Genomic DNA, 18,797 nt, shown 5'->3' on the forward strand with positions numbered 1-18,797 from the left:
CAGCGCAGCCTCAGGTCCCGCAGGGTCGCAGATAGATCGGGCGTGTCTGAGTGTTGCAGAGCTTACCGGTATTGGAGCGGGGAAGCCGGCTACAGAGACAGAGACGAGGAGTGACTCTCAGCTTGGGGTTGCCTTGAACCGGTCGCAGGCTCGGTCAGCTCGGAGCGCGGCCGGAGGCCAGGGTGACGGGAGTCATTTGGCGCTCTTCTCTGAGGGCGCACTGAGGAGTGGGGCCCCGGGCTCTCGGCTCCTCCAGGCCGGAGACCGGGAGGCCACCATCTTCACTCCCGTCCTCTGGAACTCTACGGAAAGCGCTCAGGGAACAAAAGCTCCCGAAAGCAAACCCGAGCAGATTACTCAGCGTGGCCCAGGGTAAGGGCGGTGCAACTCCGCCGGGGGCAAAGACGCTTGAGAATCACTACAACAGGCCCCTCCCCCAGAAGATCAACGGGAAACCCAGCCAGGACCAAGTTCACCTACCGAGGAGTGTAGTTTCCACACCAAGGAGCGTGGCGGAATTCCAGAGGAGAAGAAAGCAAAGCACGGAACTCATGGCTTTCTCCCCATGATTTTTTAGCCTTGCAGTTAACTTAATTTTTTTTTCTTTTTTTCAATTTTTTTTTCTTTTTCTTTTTCTCTTCTTCTGCTAAATTTTTTTAACTTTTACCGTTTTCTTTTTTAACGTTTTTTAAATAGTTTATCTAATATACATATATTTTTTTCCTCTTTTTATATTTTTTCTTTATCGACTTTCTTTTATTAAATAGTTTTTTTTCTTTCTTTTTGAACCCCTTTTTATCCCCTTTCTCCCCCCTCACAATTTGGGATCTCTTCTGATTTGGCTAAAGCATATTTTCCTGGGGTTGTTGCCACCCTTTTAGTATTTTACTTGCTCCTTCATAAACTCTTACCTGGACAAAATGACAAGGCGGAAAAATTCACAACAGAAAAAAGAACAAGAGGCAGTACCAAAGGCTAGGGACCTAATCAATACAGACATTGGTAATATGTCAGATATAGAGTTCAGAATGACGATTCTCAAGGTTCTAGCTGGGCTTGAAAAAGGCATGGAAGATATTAAAGCAACCCTCTCGGGAGATATAAAAGCCCTTTCTGGAGAAATAAAAGAATTAAATCTAACCAAGTTGAAATCAAAAAAGCTATTAATGAGGTACAATAAAAAATGGAGGCTCTCACTGCTAGGATAAATGAGGCAGAAGAAAGAATTAGCGATATAGAAGACCAAATGACAGAGAATAAAGAAGCTGAGCAGAAGAGGGACAAACAGCTACTGGACCACGAGGGGAGAATTCGAGAGATAAGTGACACCATAAGACGAAACAACATTAGAATAATTGGGATTCCAGAAGAAGAGGAAACAGAGAGGGGAGCAGAAGGTATATTGGAGAGAATTATTGGAGAGAATTTCCCCAATATGGCAAAGGGAACAAGCATCAAAATTCAGGAGGTTCAGAGAACCCCCCTCAAAATCAATAAGAATAGGTCCACACCCCGTCACCTAATAGTAAAATTTACAAGTCTTAGTGACAAAGAAAAGATCCTGAAGGCAGCCCGGGAAAAGAAGTCTGTAACGTACAATGGTAAAAATATTAGATTGGCAGCAGACTTATCCACAGAGACCTGGCAGGCGAGAAAGAGCTGGCATGATATATTCAGAGTACTAAATGAGAAAAACATGCAGCCAAGAATACTATATCCAGCTAGGCTATCATTGAAAATAGAAGGAGAGATTAAAAGCTTCCAGGACAAACAAAAACTGAAAGAATTTGCAAACACCAAGCCAGCTCTACAGGAAATATTGAAAGGGGTCCATTAAGCAAAGAGAGACCCTAAAAGTAGTAGATCAGAAAGAAACAGAGACAATATACAATAACAGTCACCTTACAGGCAATACAATGGCACTAAATTCATATCTCTCAATACTTACCCTGAATGTTAATGGGCTAAATGCCCCAATCAAAAGACACAGGGTATCAGAATGGATCAAAAAACAAAACCCATCTATATGTTGCCTACAAGAAACTCATCTTAAACCCGAAGACACCTCCAGGTTTAAAGTGAGGGGGTGGAAAAGAATTTACCATGCTAATGGACATCAGAAGAAAGCAGGAGTGGCAATCCTTATATCAGATCAATTAGATTTTAAGCCAAAGACTACAATAAGAGATGAGGAAGGACACTATATCATACTCAAAGGAACTGTCCAACAAGAAGATCTAACAATTTTAAATATCTATGCCCCTAACGTGGGAGCAGCCAACTATATAAACCAATTAATAACAAAATCAAAGAAACACATCGACAAGAATACAATAATAGTAGGGGATTTTAACACTCCCCTCACTGAAATGGACAGATCATCCAAGCAAAAGATCAACAAGGAAATCAAGGCCTTAAATGACACACTGGACCAGATGGACATCACAGATATATTCAGAACATTTCATCCCAAAGCAACAGAATACACATTCTTCTCTAGTGCACATGGAACGTTCTCCAGAATAGATAACATTCTTGGTCCTAAATCAAGTCTCAACCGGTATCAAAAGATTGGGATCATTCCCTGCATATTTTCAGACCACAATGCTCTGAAGCTAGAACTCAATAACAAGAGGAAATTGGGAAAGAACCCAAATACATGGAGACTAAACAGCATCCTTCTAAAGAATGAATGGATCAACCAGGAAATTAAAGAAGAATTGAAAAAATTCATGGAAACAAATGATAATGAAAACACAACGGTTCAGAATCTGTGGGACACAACAAAGGCAGTCCTGAGAGGAAAATATATAGCGGTACAAGCCTTTCTCAAGAAACAAGAAAGGTCTCAGGTACACAACCTAACCCTACACCTAAAGGAGCTGGAGAAAGAACAAGAAAGAAACCCTAAACCCAGCAGGAGAAGAGAAATCATAAAGATTAGAGCAGAAATCAATGAAATAGAAACCAAAAAAAGAATAGAACAAATCAACGAAACTAGGAGCTGGTTCTTTGAAAGAATTAATAAGATTGATAAACCCCTGGCCAGACTTATCAAAAAGAAAAGAGAAAGGACCCAAATAAATAAAATCATGAATGAAAGAGGAGAGATCACAACGAACACCAAAGAAATACAGACAATTATAAGAACATATGAGCAACTCTACGCCAACAAATTTGACAATCTGGAAGAAATGGATGCATTCCTAGAGACATATAAACTACCACAACTGAACCAGGAAGAAATAGAAAGCCTGAACAGACCCATAACCAGTAAGGAGATTGAAACAGTCATCAAAAATCTCCAAACAAACAAAAGCCCAGGGCCAGACGGCTTCCCGGGGGAATTCTACCAAACATTTAAAGAAGAACTAATTCCTATTCTCCTGAAACTGTTCCAAAAAATAGCAATAGAAGGAAAACTTCCAAACTCATTTTATGAGGCCAGCATCACCTTGATCCCAAAACCAGACAAGGATCCCAACAAAAAAGAGAACTACAGACCAATATCCTTGATGAACACAGATGCAAAAATTCTCGCCAAAATACTAGCCAATAGGATTCAACAGTACATTAAAAGGATTATTCACCACGACCAAGTGGGATTTATTCCAGGGCTGCAAGGTTGGTTCAACATCCGCAAATCAATCAATGTGATACAACACATTAATAAAAGAAAGAACAAGAACCATATGATACTCTCCATAGATGCTGAAAAAGCATTTGACAAAGTACAGCAACCCTTCCTGATCAAAACTCTTCAAAGTGTAGGGATAGACGGCACATACCTCAATATTATCAAAGCCATCTATGAAAAACCCACCGCAAATATCATTCTCAATGGAGAAAAACTGAAAGCTTTTCCGCTAAGGTCAGGAACACGGCAGGGATGTCCGTTATCACCACTGCTATTCAACATAGTACTAGAAGTCCTAGCCTCAGCAATCAGACAACAAAAGGAAATTAAAGGCATCCAAATCGGCAAAGAAGAAGTCAAACTATCACTCTTTGCAGATGATATGATACTATATGTGGAAAACCCAAAAGACTCCACTCCAAAACTGCTAGAACTTGTACAGGAATTCAGTAAAGTGTCAGGATATAAAATCAATGCACAGAAATCAGTTGCATTTCTCTACACCAACAACAAGACAGAAGAAAGAGAAATTAAGGAGTCCATCCCATTTACAATTGCACCCAAAACTATAAGATACCTAGGAATAAACCTAACCAAAGAGACTAAGAATCTATACTCAGAAAACTATAAAGTACTCATGAAAGAAATTGAGGAAGACACAAAGAAATGGAAAAATGTTCCATGCTCCTGGATTGGAAGAATAAATATTGTGAAAATGTCTATGCTACCTAAAGCAATCTACACATTTAATGCAATTCCTATCAAAGTACCATCCATTTTTTTCAAAGAAATGGAACAAATAATCCTAAAATTTATATGGAACCAGAAAAGACCTCGAATAGCCAAAGGAATATTGAAAAAGAAAGCCAAAGTTGGTGGCATCACAATTCCGGACTTCAAGCTCTATTACAAAGCTGTCATCATCAAGACAGCATGGTACTGGCACAAAAACAGACACATAGATCAATGGAACAGAATAGAGAGCCCAGAAATGGACCCTCAACTCTATGGTCAACTCATCTTCGACAAAGCAGGAAAGAATGTCCAATGGAACAAAGACAGCCTCTTCAATAAATGGTGTTGGGAAAATTGGACAGCCACATGCAGAAAAATGAAATTGGATCATTTCCTTACACCACACACGAAAATAGACTCAAAATGGATGAAGGATCTCAATGTGAGAAAGGAATCCATCAAAATCCTCGAGGAGAACACAGGCAGCAACCTCTTCGACCTCAGCCGCAGAAACATCTTCCTAGGAACATCGCCAAAGGCAAGGGAAGCAAGGGCAAAAATGAACTTTGGGATTTTATCAAGATCAAAAGCTTTTGCACAGCAAAGGAAACAGTGAACAAAACCAAAAGACAACTGACAGAATGGGAGAAGATATTTGCAAATGACATATCAGATAAAGGGCTAGTGTCCAAAATCTATAAAGAACTTAGCAAACTCAACACCCAAAGAACAAAGAATCCAATCAAGAAATGGGCAGAGGACATGATCAGACATTTCTGCAAAGAAGACATCCAGATGGCCAACAGACACATGAAAAAGTGCTCCATATCACTCGGCATCAGGGAAATACAGATCAAAACCACCATGAGATATCACCTCACACCAGTCAGAATGGCTAAAATTAACAAGTCAGGAAATGACAGATGCTGGCGAGGATGCGGAGAAAGGGGAACCCTCCTACACTGTTGGTGGGAATGCAGGCTGGTGCAACCACTCTGGAAAACAGCATGGAGGTTCCTCAAAATGTTGAAAATAGAACTACCCTATGACCCTGCAATTGCACTGCTGGGTATTTACCCTAAAGATACAAACGTAGTGATCCGAAGGGGCACGTGCACCCGAATGTTTATAGCAGCAATGTCTACAATAGCCAAACTATGGAAAAAACCTCGATGTCCATGAAGGGACGAATGGATAAAGAAGATGAGGTATATATACACAATGGAATACTATGCAGCCATCAAAAGAAATGAAATCTTGCCATTTGCGACAACGTGGATGGAACTAGAGGGTATCATGCTTTGCGAAATAAGTCAATCGGAGAAAGACAACTATCATATGATCTCCCTGATATGAGGGAGAGGAGATGCAACATGGGGGGTCGAGTGGGTAGGAGAAGAGTAAATGAAACAAGATGGGATTGGGAGGGAGACAAACCATAAGTGACTCTTAATCTCACAAAACAAACTGAGTGTTGATGGGGGGAGGGGGTTGGGAGAGGGGGTGAGGTTATGGATATTGGGGAGGGTATGTGCTATGGTGAGTGTTGTGAAGTGTGTAAACCTGGCGATTCGCAGACCTGTACCCCTGGGAATAAAATATATGTTTATAAAGCTGTAAAAAAAAAAAAAGAAAGAAAGAAAGGATGAATACCCAAGTTTTGTAGCAACATGGGGGTACTGGAAGAGATTATGCAGAGTGAAATAAGTCAAGCAGAGAGAGTCAATTATCATATGGTTTCACTTATTTGTGGAGCATAACAAATAGCATGGAGGACAAGGGGAGATGGAGAGAAGGGAGTTGAGGGAAATTGGAAGGGGAGGTGAACCATGAGAGACTATGGACTCTGAAAAACGATCGGAGAATTTTGAAGGGGTGGGGGGTGGGAGGTTGGGGGCACCAGGTGGTGGGTATTGTAGAGGGCGCGGATTGCATGGAGCACTGGGTGTGGTGCAAAAATAATGAATACTGTTATGCTGAAAAAAATAAAATATTAAAAAAAAAATAAGTGACTCTTAATCTCACAAAACAAACTGAGGGTTGATGGGGGGAGGGGGTTGGGAGAGGGGGTTGGGGTTATGGATATTGGGGAGGGTATGTGCTATGGTGAGTGCTGTGAAGTGTGTAAACCTGGCCAATCGCAGACCTGTACCCCTGGGGATAAAAATATATGTTTATAAAGCTGTAAAAAAAAAAAAAAAAAAGAAAAGAAAAAAAAAGAAAGGATGAATACCCAAGTTTTGTAACAACATGGACGGGACTGGAAGAGATTATGCTGAGTGAAATAAGTCAAGTAGAGAGAGTCAATTATTATATGGTTTCACTTATTTGTGGAGCATAACAAATAGCATGGAAGACAAGGGGAGATGGAGAGGAGAAGGGAGTTGAGGGAAATTGGAAGGGGAGGTGAACCATGAGAGACTATGGACTCTTAAAAACGATCTGAGAATTTTGAAGGGGTGGGGGGTGGAGGTTGGGGGCACCAGGTGGTGGGTATTGTAGAGGGCGCGGATTGCATGGAGCACTGGGTGTGGTGCAAAAATAATGAATACTGTTATGCTGAAAAAAAAAAAAAAGATAGGAGTAATATATTTTTGGATTGAGCTGGGACAGGTCCAGAGAACACAAGTGACTCAGACACTAGACCTCCATGTCCCTTTCCACTATTATACCAATACTTCTCCCTCTGCTCATACCTTTGGCATCATGGATCATTTCCAATGTCCAACTGAGAGAGGAGAAAAATTCCTGCTTAATATACACCTGGAGTCATTTCAGTAGGTGTGTGTGAACTGAAAATGCAATTCTGTGTGATATTTCCACTTAGCGGTGGACCCCAAGAAACAGAATCAAGAAGAAATCTTCCCATTGGGAAGAGCTTCGGGTGGTACTCATGACCATCCACTCTGTGTTAAGAAATCATTGGTCTGAAGTTAGAATGTGGACTCATGGTCAATGGCAAATGGCTCAGCTGGTTGGACAATGGCCTAGAAGAAGCAAGGCTGGAAAAGAGACAGAGAGATCCAGAAAAGAAGCATATGGATAGATATGTATGAATGAGAACCAAGTGTGATGATTTTGTATTGCATCTCATTCCCACCACAGAACATCCACTGAAGAACAGGCACTAAGAACCCAACTGGTATGTTGACTTAGCCAGTTCATGACAACGAACCACTGTCCTTGGCCACTCCGTTATTTAGACAATGAGCTTATGAATGGGGATGCCATAATAGTAGAAATGGAGACAAGACGCGGGCCCCCCAATAAAGGCTCCCTCTCACCACGTTGGACTTTTACTACTGAATATCCAACTGCCAGTAAGAAAAGACCAAAGCTGAGTACCTCTATGGCACTATCCCATGGACAAGACCAGCTAGCTACTAATGGGTGTTCAGTTACACTAGGTCCCTGCTACTCTGGATTAACAATTCATCTAAACCAGGACTGACATGTATTCTCAATAGTAGCTTGCCTCTCCTTCCTGCAGCCAGCACCATTACTCCAAAAGCCTACGAAGGTCTTGATCCTGAGACCTGAAATATTGTATAGGATCTCCTCAGTCCAAGGGCTGGCAAAGGAAGACTGGCAGTGGGCACATGAACATTAGATCTACTGGTCTTAACACATACTGCATCACCCAGAAACTGCCAGCCTGGTTGAACAGTAGAATGAATGGCTTCTTGAAAGTATCACTGAGGCATCGGCTTTGAGATGACACTTTCTAAGGATGGGACACTACCTCTGGTGCTAGGTCTTCAACAGAATGCATGAGTCCAGGCACCAAGCAATAGAAGTAGCTGCATCTCTTATAATTAATCATTCCCAGTGACCCTCTTGAGGAATTTGTGCTTTCTGCTCTTGAGTCTGCAAATCTCAAGGTCTTGGTTCCTAGGAGGCTTGTGTTTGCATCAAAGGACAAAGGAAAGAGTCTCCCTAGACATAAAGCTACAGGTGCTATCTGGTCACTTTGGGTTTCTTGTGCTAAGAGACCAACTACTGCCAAAGGAAGTAGTTACCATGTACATCAGGAGGGATTGTGACCTGATCATTTTGAGGAGGTAAAATTGCTGTTAAATAAGACAATCAGGGAGATGACCCACTGGCCATGTCTAGTTATCCCTGTAAAGAGAGGAGGTAGGGAAAGGGACGATAAGATCAGGTAAGTCTTTGAGATAAAGTACAACAGCGGGTACAAATTCATGCTCTTCTTATAAGTTTTCCAAGAAGTCATGACCCATCGGAATTTGGGAGAAACTCTATGCAGATGGAGAGGATGTAAGAGTCAGAAACACATAGCACTGAGTGATAAAATGTGTGAACTTAGTAGTTGCTTGGTGCCTTGGTGCCTGCAAAGTACTTGTGGCCAATAGTTGACAACTGTGACAGTCCCATCTTCCTTCTTGTGCTCCCACGGGGTTACAGCAGCTGACCCTAATGTGATTGCAGCTTTGATGGGAACCACTTTCTTCCACTAGTAACCCTGACTCTCAAGCCTCCCTCAGCATTTGGAAAGGGAACTACTACCTTTGGCTCTTGGGAACATAACCACCTCAGGCTGAGACTGTTAACCAGGCTTCAACTGGCTTCAGGGAAAATGTCCTTCCTCATCTACAGGATGTGATCTGGTTTCCAGAGCCCAAGGAATTCAACCCCAATCTTCAATAGTGTTCTCATAAAGTGTGGCATAGTCAATCTTACAAGGACGTCGTTCATCCAGCATCTCATTCAGTTCAGTTCCTGCGAGTCTATCCTCCAGCACACTGATTCTCAACCAGAGATGTTTGCCCTCCAGGTGGACATTTGGTAATGTCTAAATACATCTCTGGTTGACACAAGTGAGTGGGGGAGGAAGGATGTTACCGGCATCTAGTGGGTAGAAGCCAATGGTGCTGCCAAATATCCCATAGTGCAAGGGATATCACCATCGCATGCTCCCAATTAAGGATTATCTCACCCCAAATATCAATAGTGCAGAAGTTGAGACAGCTTGCTTTAGCAAAGAAGCCTATTTTTCCAGCCACAGTCTGGCTTTCCAACAAAAGTCAGGATAAGATCACACATTGATCTCTCAAGAACACACAGCACATTTTAGGCACAGAGCAGCTTAAATCCAATTTAAGGAAAAAGAATTCTCCAATCCTAGGTTATGCTTGTCCTTAAAAAGATATACATAGTTTACTTCTTTAACAGAACATTTACCATTTCCTAATATGAAGCATTTGTATTCAGATTAGTTCACGTACCCTGGGAGAATTGGTTACATATTTGCTTCCAGTCTTTTCTGCTAGAGGGGTGTGTCTTCTCTGAAGATAACTTCTATCTTCTACCCTAACCACAATATGAGAGTTTACAAATTCCCCCCACAATAGTTTTTCAACTTCAAAAGATAAAGCTTGGCTTCTACCAAGTTCCTATTCCATGCAGAAAAGCAGTTAATGCATGCGAGTAAATTTGCATACACGGAATACCTAAATTTACTCACTCTTAACACACTGAAATACTTCCTACCAATTTTTTCCTCTACAGAAGACACACACATCAGAATCAATGTATTTTTAAATATGGAATTTAAAAAATCTGAGTGGTAATATGTAGTAGTCCCTTTATATTAATATTTTTGTAATTGTGGGATCGATTATTGTTATCCATAAGTTATTAGGAAGAATACAAATTTCTATTTCTATGACTTAATACTTGGAACACTCATTTTTAGTTTCATTTTATTCTGGTGAGAAAAGGAGATAGGAGGAAAGTCTATGCTTTTTCTTTCTTTTTTCTTTCTTTCTTTCTTTCTTTCTTTTTTTTTTTTTTTTAGCATTTGAGATGTCTTTGTGACCTAAAATGTTAAATTAAAAAAAAAAAACAACTATATTCTAACAAAAGCTGGATATTAAATTTTAGTTGTGAAAGTCATCAGTGGTATCTTATTTATTTATTTATTTAAATAATCTCTACACTCAAACTCACAACCCAGAGATCAGGAGCAGCATGCTTTCTCTTCTGACTGACCCAGCCAGGGGCTATTTCGTGGTACCTTATTGAGTAAATATTATTTCTGCTTATGCACTTAATTTCTGCTTGTTTGATCTGTTGTGAAGAGAGAACTATGTTAACATATTTTTAGAGGGGTTATTAACCCGCTTTTTTAAGAGGTGTTATTAAATTTGGCTTGCTGTTAAATTGCTCTCATAAACGTTCATACCATTCATCCAAAGAAGTGAACCTTTGCTCCCTCCGATGTTTCTGTCTGATGTTTAGGCTTGTCCCCCTTCTCCTTTTGTTTGAACGTGGCCAGAGCACTTTTGTCCAGTAGCTTACTTTGTAAATTCTGTCTACCTCTGTTTTGTGTGGTCTTTTACAGACAGTAACCGTCTAGATTTGGGGAAAACAACTTGGGAGTCTGCCTTTTTAAGAGGGGTACTGAACATCCCCATTTGTTAGCATAAAGTACATTTCATGTACAGACATATAGTTTTGAACGTTTTCAATATTGTTTTTTGCTCTTGCAATTGCTACTCCTGTTTGCTCTATGGACCACATTTTCTTTGCTTTTACTTTCTTTGATGTTTATCTTTTAGTATTTCAAAAGCCTTCTTTTCCTTGCATGAACTGACTCTGCAAGTCAAGAAGGAAATAATCTCGAGTATAGTCTCCCACCCTCCATTCTCCTTAACATTTCTCAGTCTTTATGAATATTAGCTGATGTTTTAAGCTCAGATTTTTTTTTTCATGAAATCATGAATTTTACATTAAGCTTAAAGGAACAGATGTTTTGATTTTCGATTCATTTTTACAACAAGACTTACATTCATCCTTGGAGAGAACTAGGTAAATATGGGCCACGTTTCCCCAGTTTTCGTGCTGAACCCCATCACATTTGTTGAGATGAGTCTACCATTGTTGAGATTGTGATGTTTTAGTATCCTCCAGTTAGCTGGATGTAATCTTCAAAGAATTGTCATCAGGGTGCCTGGATGGCTCAGTGGGTTAAAGCCTCTGCCTTCGGCTCAGGTCATGGTCCTGGGGTCCTGGGATCGAGCCCCGCATCGGGCTCTCTGCTCCACGGGGAGCCTGCTTTCTCTTCTCTCTCTCTGCCTGCCTCTCTGCCTACTTGTGATCTCTGCCTGTCAAAAAAAAAAAAAAAAAGAATTGCTGTCTATTGATCTTTTTCAAGCTCTTATTTAATTAAAATATTTTTATTGCCTCCATTTATAAAAGACAACTTGTATCTCCATAGTTTTTGCTCAAAACTCTACAGAGTTTTCTGCATAATTTATTTTATTAATTAATAAATTTTAATTAATGATTTAAATTATATTTATATAATATTTTAATTATTGTTAATAAATAAATAAATTATGACATTAACACTGCAGACGGGAACTGAGAGGCCAGACTGTTTTGTCTTTTTTTTTTCTTTCATATATAACCTTTTCTTTTGCTGAAGTGCTTTCAAAGTGCATTGATTCTTTTAACTTAAACAATTATTCTATAATTTGAGCACCTGGGTGGCTCTGTTGGTTGAGTGGTCAACTCTCGATCTCAACTCAGGTCTCAGTCTCCGAGTTGTGAGTTCAAGACCCATGTTGGGCTCCACGCTGAGTGTGGGGCTTATTTTAAAAGCAAACAAACAAACATTGCTCTCGAATTCAATGAACATAGTTATACCGGTTCAGTTAGGCCTGCATGGGAACTTGGCAACGTGTATACAGATTTCTTTTTTAACTTAGAGAACCAAAGATTGATTTGTATTTTTCCTTTGATAATTCCTTATGTGTCATGGATTCTGGCCTTTTCTCCTTGTGATCTTTACTCATGCTCTTCCATACTTGTCATTTCTTCTCTCATCACTTCCTTTTGGACCTTTCCCTCTACCTCCTCTGCATGGATTTAATTTCTTTTGCAGCATCAATTATGTCTCCTTCCTTTTTTTTTTTAATCCCCAAAGTATAATTTCCAGCAGGTTTTCATCTACCACCTCTCTATTCTGCAATCTGACATCTCTTCCCTTCATCTCTATCTTGATGATTGAACCTCATGAAGGAATAGAATCTGCAGCCCCTCCACACTGGGCTTATTCCATCTGTGTCCTCCTCCCATCATTTTCTCAATTAGGCTCTTCCTCTCAGAACACATTGCATATGATCCGCCATCCCTACCAATTTATGCCAGTGCTTGCAGAGATTCAACCCTCAAGTAGGTTTCAGGAAGACAGGAGGAGAAATGGAGAGAAGGGGACTACTGTAATCTTGAAGAACCTCATCCACACAGCCATCCAGGCTTGTAGTGTGCAGTGATTTGGGACTGCTGATGGCCTCTCTCCCTACCTTTGGGAGCCTTTGTTGGTTCTCCTTCTCACAACACTAAGCCTTTTCTCATCTCGTCTTCACCTGCCTTATAATTCAAGGATACCTCCCAAGACTCAAGCATGAGATTGCTTGCTAATCCCAGGAAAGACTGCATTTCACCCACTGGACCATCCCAGGGGGCTCCTGGGAATCCCCGAGACTGTCCAGGGATGGATGCTAAAAGGGCATTTTAGACAAGGAGAGCAGTCACTGTCCTTTACAGGAAAGGAAAAAAAAATATCAAAGTTGCCGTGAAAAAACTACAAAGGTTGTAGGAGATTTTCCACCTGAAGTAAAATGTACAACCAAATTACTTGAAAGGCAAAGATGAAGTTGGTCCTCAGAAATAAGTGGAACCAGGGACTTCAACATCGCTGTAGCTCTTTTCTCATCATCTTTTGTAAGACATTTTGTTGTTTCTCTCTCCTATTTCTTCCTTTTTCTCTCCCTTTCAACTTTTAGCTGATTCCTCTACTCTACACCTCTATATCACTAAACATTATATTTGTACCATTATATTTCTTAATATCATAATTGTTGACATTATCTATTAACTTTTTTGAAGATTGAAATTACACCTTCAGTTCTCTTATGCATTTACATACATATTTTGCTTTTTTCTGCCCCAGATACTGTTCAATCAGAGTGTTTGGTTAATTCATTAGTTTGAATTTACATAATTACAAAAATGTATTATTTATTGCAGAGTCACATACTGTACTATGAATATATTTCCTTTCTTATACAATGACTTTTTTTTCCCCCCATGACTTCACAGGGGAAATTTTGCCTTATTTGTTCATTGCTCATAAGCAAGGGAAGTGGCAGGCAGAGGGAGAAGCAAACTCCTCGCTGAGCAAGGAGCCCGATGCGGGGCGCGATCCCAAGAACCTGGGATCATGACCTGTGCTGAAGGCAGATGCTTAACCAACTGAGCCACCCAGACATCCCAGATCACTGTATAAATTTAAGGTGTATAATATGATGGTTTGATTTACATTTATTGTGAAATAATTATCACAATAGTGTGCATACACACACACAGACACACACACACACACACACACACACACACATATTTCCCAAGCTCTCCATCAGAATTATTAAAAACACTCTGAATCTTATTTTTCCACGTGGTCAAGGATGGGTGGTACTTGAGCAAGCTCAGAAATCCCAGAAATGATGTAATACTGAAAGAAAACCCTTTCCTCATTCCTCTGAACTGGAACTAATTTACTTTTTGAGAAATCTCATTGATCATATATGTATCTTTCACATCACTGACACCTTTCTTCCTTACCACAGTTATGTGTCCATGCATCTTATCTTTCTTCCTGGACTTTTTGCTCCCTTAGGGTCTAATTCCTGTCCTTAATACTCATTGCAGGGCCCTGATGAGAGACTCCTTGATAGATACAAATAAGGGAATGAATAAGTAATAACTAAGCCCCTCTGTAGTAGTTTTACATTTCTTCTATGTCCTTACTGAGTGAGCACTGTGGCTTTCATGTATTGTGTTGAAAGATTTAGGAGAGTGTCATATACAGGAAAAGCAGGGGTCTTAAGTCACTTCTCCCACAAGAGGCAGCTAGGATTCAAAGCCAGGTCTGGTAAAATCCTATACCCTTATCCCCCACCCAAAACCACATCCCAGGCTCAGTTCAACGTTACAAAACAGGTGGTTGGTTTCCCCTTAATCACCTAGTCATTCCTGTGGGGCACTAAAATGTTTTCCAGCTCTGTCATGGAAACACCAACCTCCTTTTCTTCTAGTCAGTCCTACAGTCCATAACTTTAAAAAAATGTTCTTTAATGCCCATAAACTTCATTTTTAATAGATATTTTCCTTCCCTCTGAAAAGTTTCTAAATTCAGTATTTTCCAGTCTCAACCCAGGGTGCTCTGTGTTCACTTCGATTACTGTTTCTAAGACAACCTTCAGGATTTGTAAAGGCTTGAAAGGATTTCTCTTGAATGAGGTATGGCTTGGTTTAAGCTTGTTTTCCATTTGGAAATCCCTGAAGACAAACACCTGCATTCTAGGTCGCCCTAAGAAGCAGGCGTCCCAGAATAAAAGAAACCTCAGCTTTTGGTGGTTCTCTGTGAAGTCCACCAGTAGAGGGCGCCTAACCATCAGCAATAATCTCAGAAACTTCCCTAATGGGCTCAGGCATTTATTATACCTCTTACTCTGAGCTGCCAATTAGGAGCAGAATGTGCTAACCCGTTTTCTCTTTATTTCACAATTGTCTTGTGCTATGGAAATGAGAATGCCTCCCTGCAAGGCTTAGAGGGGTGGTGGGGATCTGAGGGGCCCTATGAGAGAGGAAACAAGGCTTTCCCGGCACACTGAGGATCGGAATGAATTCTATGAAGGATGTTGTTAAACCCGGCATGGTTTCTACCTGGTTCATCTCTAATGATCCAGCCACCGGCATGTGGCTCTCTCCGTTATTTATAAGGCCTTGTACGTGAGGACATGAAACGTTTTTAATTTTCTTTAACATGTCTACCTGAGCTTATGCCAAATGCCACAGAATCATACAACCCCTATACTGTTAGCAGGGACCCTGGGGATCATTTAGCACACATGGGTCAGTATACTGATTAGATGATCAATACCTGAAGAGGCAAAGACTTGGCCAAGGTCTACTAATTAGTCAAGAGAAGAACGGGTATCAAAATCTAGCTGCTGACCATACCCACAAACTCCCCCAGTGTAGTGCTTCTGATCAGCAAATCACCTGTGACCAGTGCCTTAATGAAACCAGAACATCAAGTAGGTAGGAGCCTCTGGAACACCAAGATTAACTTATGAGGTTTTCTCAGAAGGTGGGGTAGGGCTCAAGGGCATATACTTGGATTCAATTTAGAACTGGGATCCAGACCGGCTCTACGGTATGTATGTCTTCCTCATGTATGCCTTTGTCCTCCTTCTGGGTTATCATTTCTCACATTTCTATAACCCAGGCCACCTCTAGGAGAGGAGATTTTAAACCAGAAAGTCACACCTCTTCCCAAGGTTCACCAATCGTATATGATCTGCTGACACTTTCTTCCTTGCCTTTTTAGCCCTTGAGTAGGACCATAAGGCCTTCACACGAGTTATTCCCTTTGCCTGCAATTCATATCCCTCTGATCTTCACAGGGTGAGGACTTTCTCCTCCAAATCTCACTCTGCCTCCAGGAAGTCATCCTGCACCATGTGGATCTAAGTGGTCACCCCATCACTCTCTATCCCATCATCTTGTGTCAATTATTTATATGACCCTTAACCCCCTTGCAGTGTTCTCAGTTTTAGATTTATTTTTTGTCTCCTTGCCCACTCTTCTTACTAGAATATATGTTCCATGAACACAGAGACCTTGTCTGACTCACTCACATTTTTATCCCCGGTCCTTTGGGCAGTCTCTGACCTATGACAGGCACTCCAGAGAAACTATAGAGAAACTCCAGAAACTCCAGAGAAACTACAGGCAGTCAGAGTTGTGGGCAGGAACCTCTCCTTCAGCCTGCAAGAGAGCATCCTCTTTCTGTTCAAAGAGGATTAAATATCTTCATGGTTTTTTGGAGGTTTAACAAACTTTAGGTTAATAGTTGGCGCCAACCCTAAGGTCTGGATAGCCATGAACTGGACAAGCCTCATCTTCTTTGCCAGGACCTCCTCTACACCAGGGACAGTGAGCACCAATCACTTGCCTTGGCTGACCCTCCCTCATGACTTAACAATTTCCTCACAAAGGTTGATTCTGTCACAAAGCTCTTTATGGGGCAGATTTGTAACAAGGGCATCACAGGTTGTGGGTGATGTGTTGAGGGTATTGAACTCCAGAGATGCTGGAATCTGGAAATTGGCTTAAGGGGAAGAGCAAAGGCAATGTAATTGATTAGTCTCATGGGACTGTGGAAGGTCTTGGGACCCCAAGTTGTGTAATGAGGTCTGCCCACTCATTAAAGCCAATGCAATCAGGATCTAAATGAGCTCCTTTGGGAGGGCAAGTTTAATAAATCCCCTTCATCTCTCTTAAAACTTAATGTTGTATCATTTGGAAGAGTGAGCAATCTCCTCTCTGCTTTATATGTGGTACTTGTGGTCTAATGGGTGTGGCTCATTTAGGTACCAGGGAGCAGTTCAGGAGGGAGAACAGGAAGAAATTCTATTGCACATACCCATCCACTTATCAAGATCACTGCCCTCCCCACTGGATTCCACAACAAAGGGTGAAGATTGAAGTTGGAGGCTCTGGGTAAAGTGAGGGAACAGAAATGGATATGCCAAGATCACCAATAACCTATTCTGGGCTATGTGCCACCCTTGATGCTCTGGTTTTACCTAATTCTAGCAACAGTCCTATGAAGTGTTGCTTTACCATTTTGCAGGTAAGGACACTAAGCCTCAGAGAAGTTTGAGGTGTGATCCAATGCTACTCTGATAGTACAGTCACAATTCAAATTTAGAGTTCATGCACTCTAATATTGTCTCTTCTTCTACAATGCAGCCCTGCCATGGGCCACGAGATTGTCCCTTTCTACAAGCATTGCCTCTTTAGGGACTTCTGTTAAGCCAAAGAATCTGAAGGGGTTACTAGTGCTCTATCACTTATTCTGCCAAATAAAAATATATGAGTTATTCAGATTCAAGTCTGCATGCTGGTTAAATTGCTTGCAATACAGATTTCATGGTGAGAGGAGAGATTTCATGTCTTAGTTTTCCAACTTATGAGTTCAAGTTTACTACTTTAATTTGTTATTTATTTAGTGAATATTAGGTGTTTAGACTGGGCATCAAGCCTAATGCTGTCCACCGGTAATAGAATAGTAGAGAAACTCAATACTGTTTTGTGCTTTTAGGGAACTTACAGTTTAGAAGTCTCATTGGAGAATAAGAAATAAAAGAAATTTCAGAACGTCCACTGTCTAATTTTTTTTTGACTAGTTAGAACACTCTCTCCTCCTTAGCAGAAGTAACTAAAAAAATGGCTTCTGCTGTCACATCAGCCCTGGCCCTTCTGTTCTTTGACTTGTTGCTGGTATCAGTAATCAGACACAGATTCAGAATAAAAGATTCCATGGTGGAGCAGCTTTGGACAGAAATGCGGATGGATAACTTACCACAGTCCTGTAGTCTACCCTTTACTTTACCAAAGACTCTGATGGCCAGGACTCCACTTGGCTCTATTCTTCATAAGGCCACAGAGCTATGAGAGATTAATGTGATCATTTACTTCAGTTTCCCACTTTAAGCTCATGAACAGATGGTCAACTGGTCTGTTCTTGAATATTTCCAGAGATGAGGAGTTTAGTACTTCATAAAGCAGTCTCTTCCATTGTTAGATAATGCTTATTGCTCCTTATATGGAGTAGAAGTCTGCCTCATGGACTCTCCCTTGGCAGAGTTTATCATCCCCAGCACTTTGTGCAAGGTTCTAGAGAGTTCTTATTACTGACTTGCCTTGAGTGATCTCTTTGATATCTGGGAAAACACTTGAAAACTATGAAGAACCTATCCTACTTACCTGAGTTAAAAGGGAGAACTACTGTTTCTGAAATAAAGAACCCAAGTAATGTCATGGAAACTATATGTGATACCGACACAAATGGACATTTCATTGACATAAATAATTGAATCTGCAGTTGAAGAAATCACTTCAAGGAAAAAATTGGCAATGCAATCAACACTAGATATATTGCGCAAGAAAGAAAAACCACCTAGGAGAAAACATGTCTAGGAAAAAATAGGCCATCTGTAAAGCAGATTCTTATTATATTAACCTCAGATTTCTCCACAAACATTTAACACTGTATGAAAATCTTACAAATCTAAGAGAAGACAGTATGATCCAACAATATTATACCCAGCTAAGTCATTCAAGAATAAAGGTGGTAAGCCATCTTTCTCCAACATGAAAAAATTTAGGAAGTAAGGTACTCATGACTCCTTGAAAACAAAAGGACACTAATCCTTGGTGAAACTCAGTGACCAATGATGACTGGAGAAGCTGAAAGTTGTCTACATCTCTGGTGAATTTCCAGACTTGGGATATGGTTGCTGTTGCCTGGAGACAAGACCTTGCC

The 18,797-nt window shown here is 40.7% G+C and overlaps 1 long non-coding RNA gene across 1 annotated transcript in view; it reads right to left on the bottom strand.

Moving 5' to 3' along the window:
* Positions 1-17,959, bottom strand: part of LOC125087688 (uncharacterized) — a 37,093-nt gene extending 19,134 nt beyond the window's left edge. The window contains exon 1 of the long non-coding RNA XR_007123491.1: positions 17,835-17,959. This is a non-coding gene — a long non-coding RNA (uncharacterized LOC125087688). The remainder of the gene's footprint in view (positions 1-17,834) is intronic.
* Positions 17,960-18,797: the final 838 nt, after the last annotated feature.

Source organism: Lutra lutra, chromosome 16 (genome assembly GCF_902655055.1).
Source record: "Lutra lutra chromosome 16, mLutLut1.2, whole genome shotgun sequence".
NCBI classification, from domain to species: domain Eukaryota; kingdom Metazoa; phylum Chordata; class Mammalia; order Carnivora; family Mustelidae; genus Lutra; species Lutra lutra.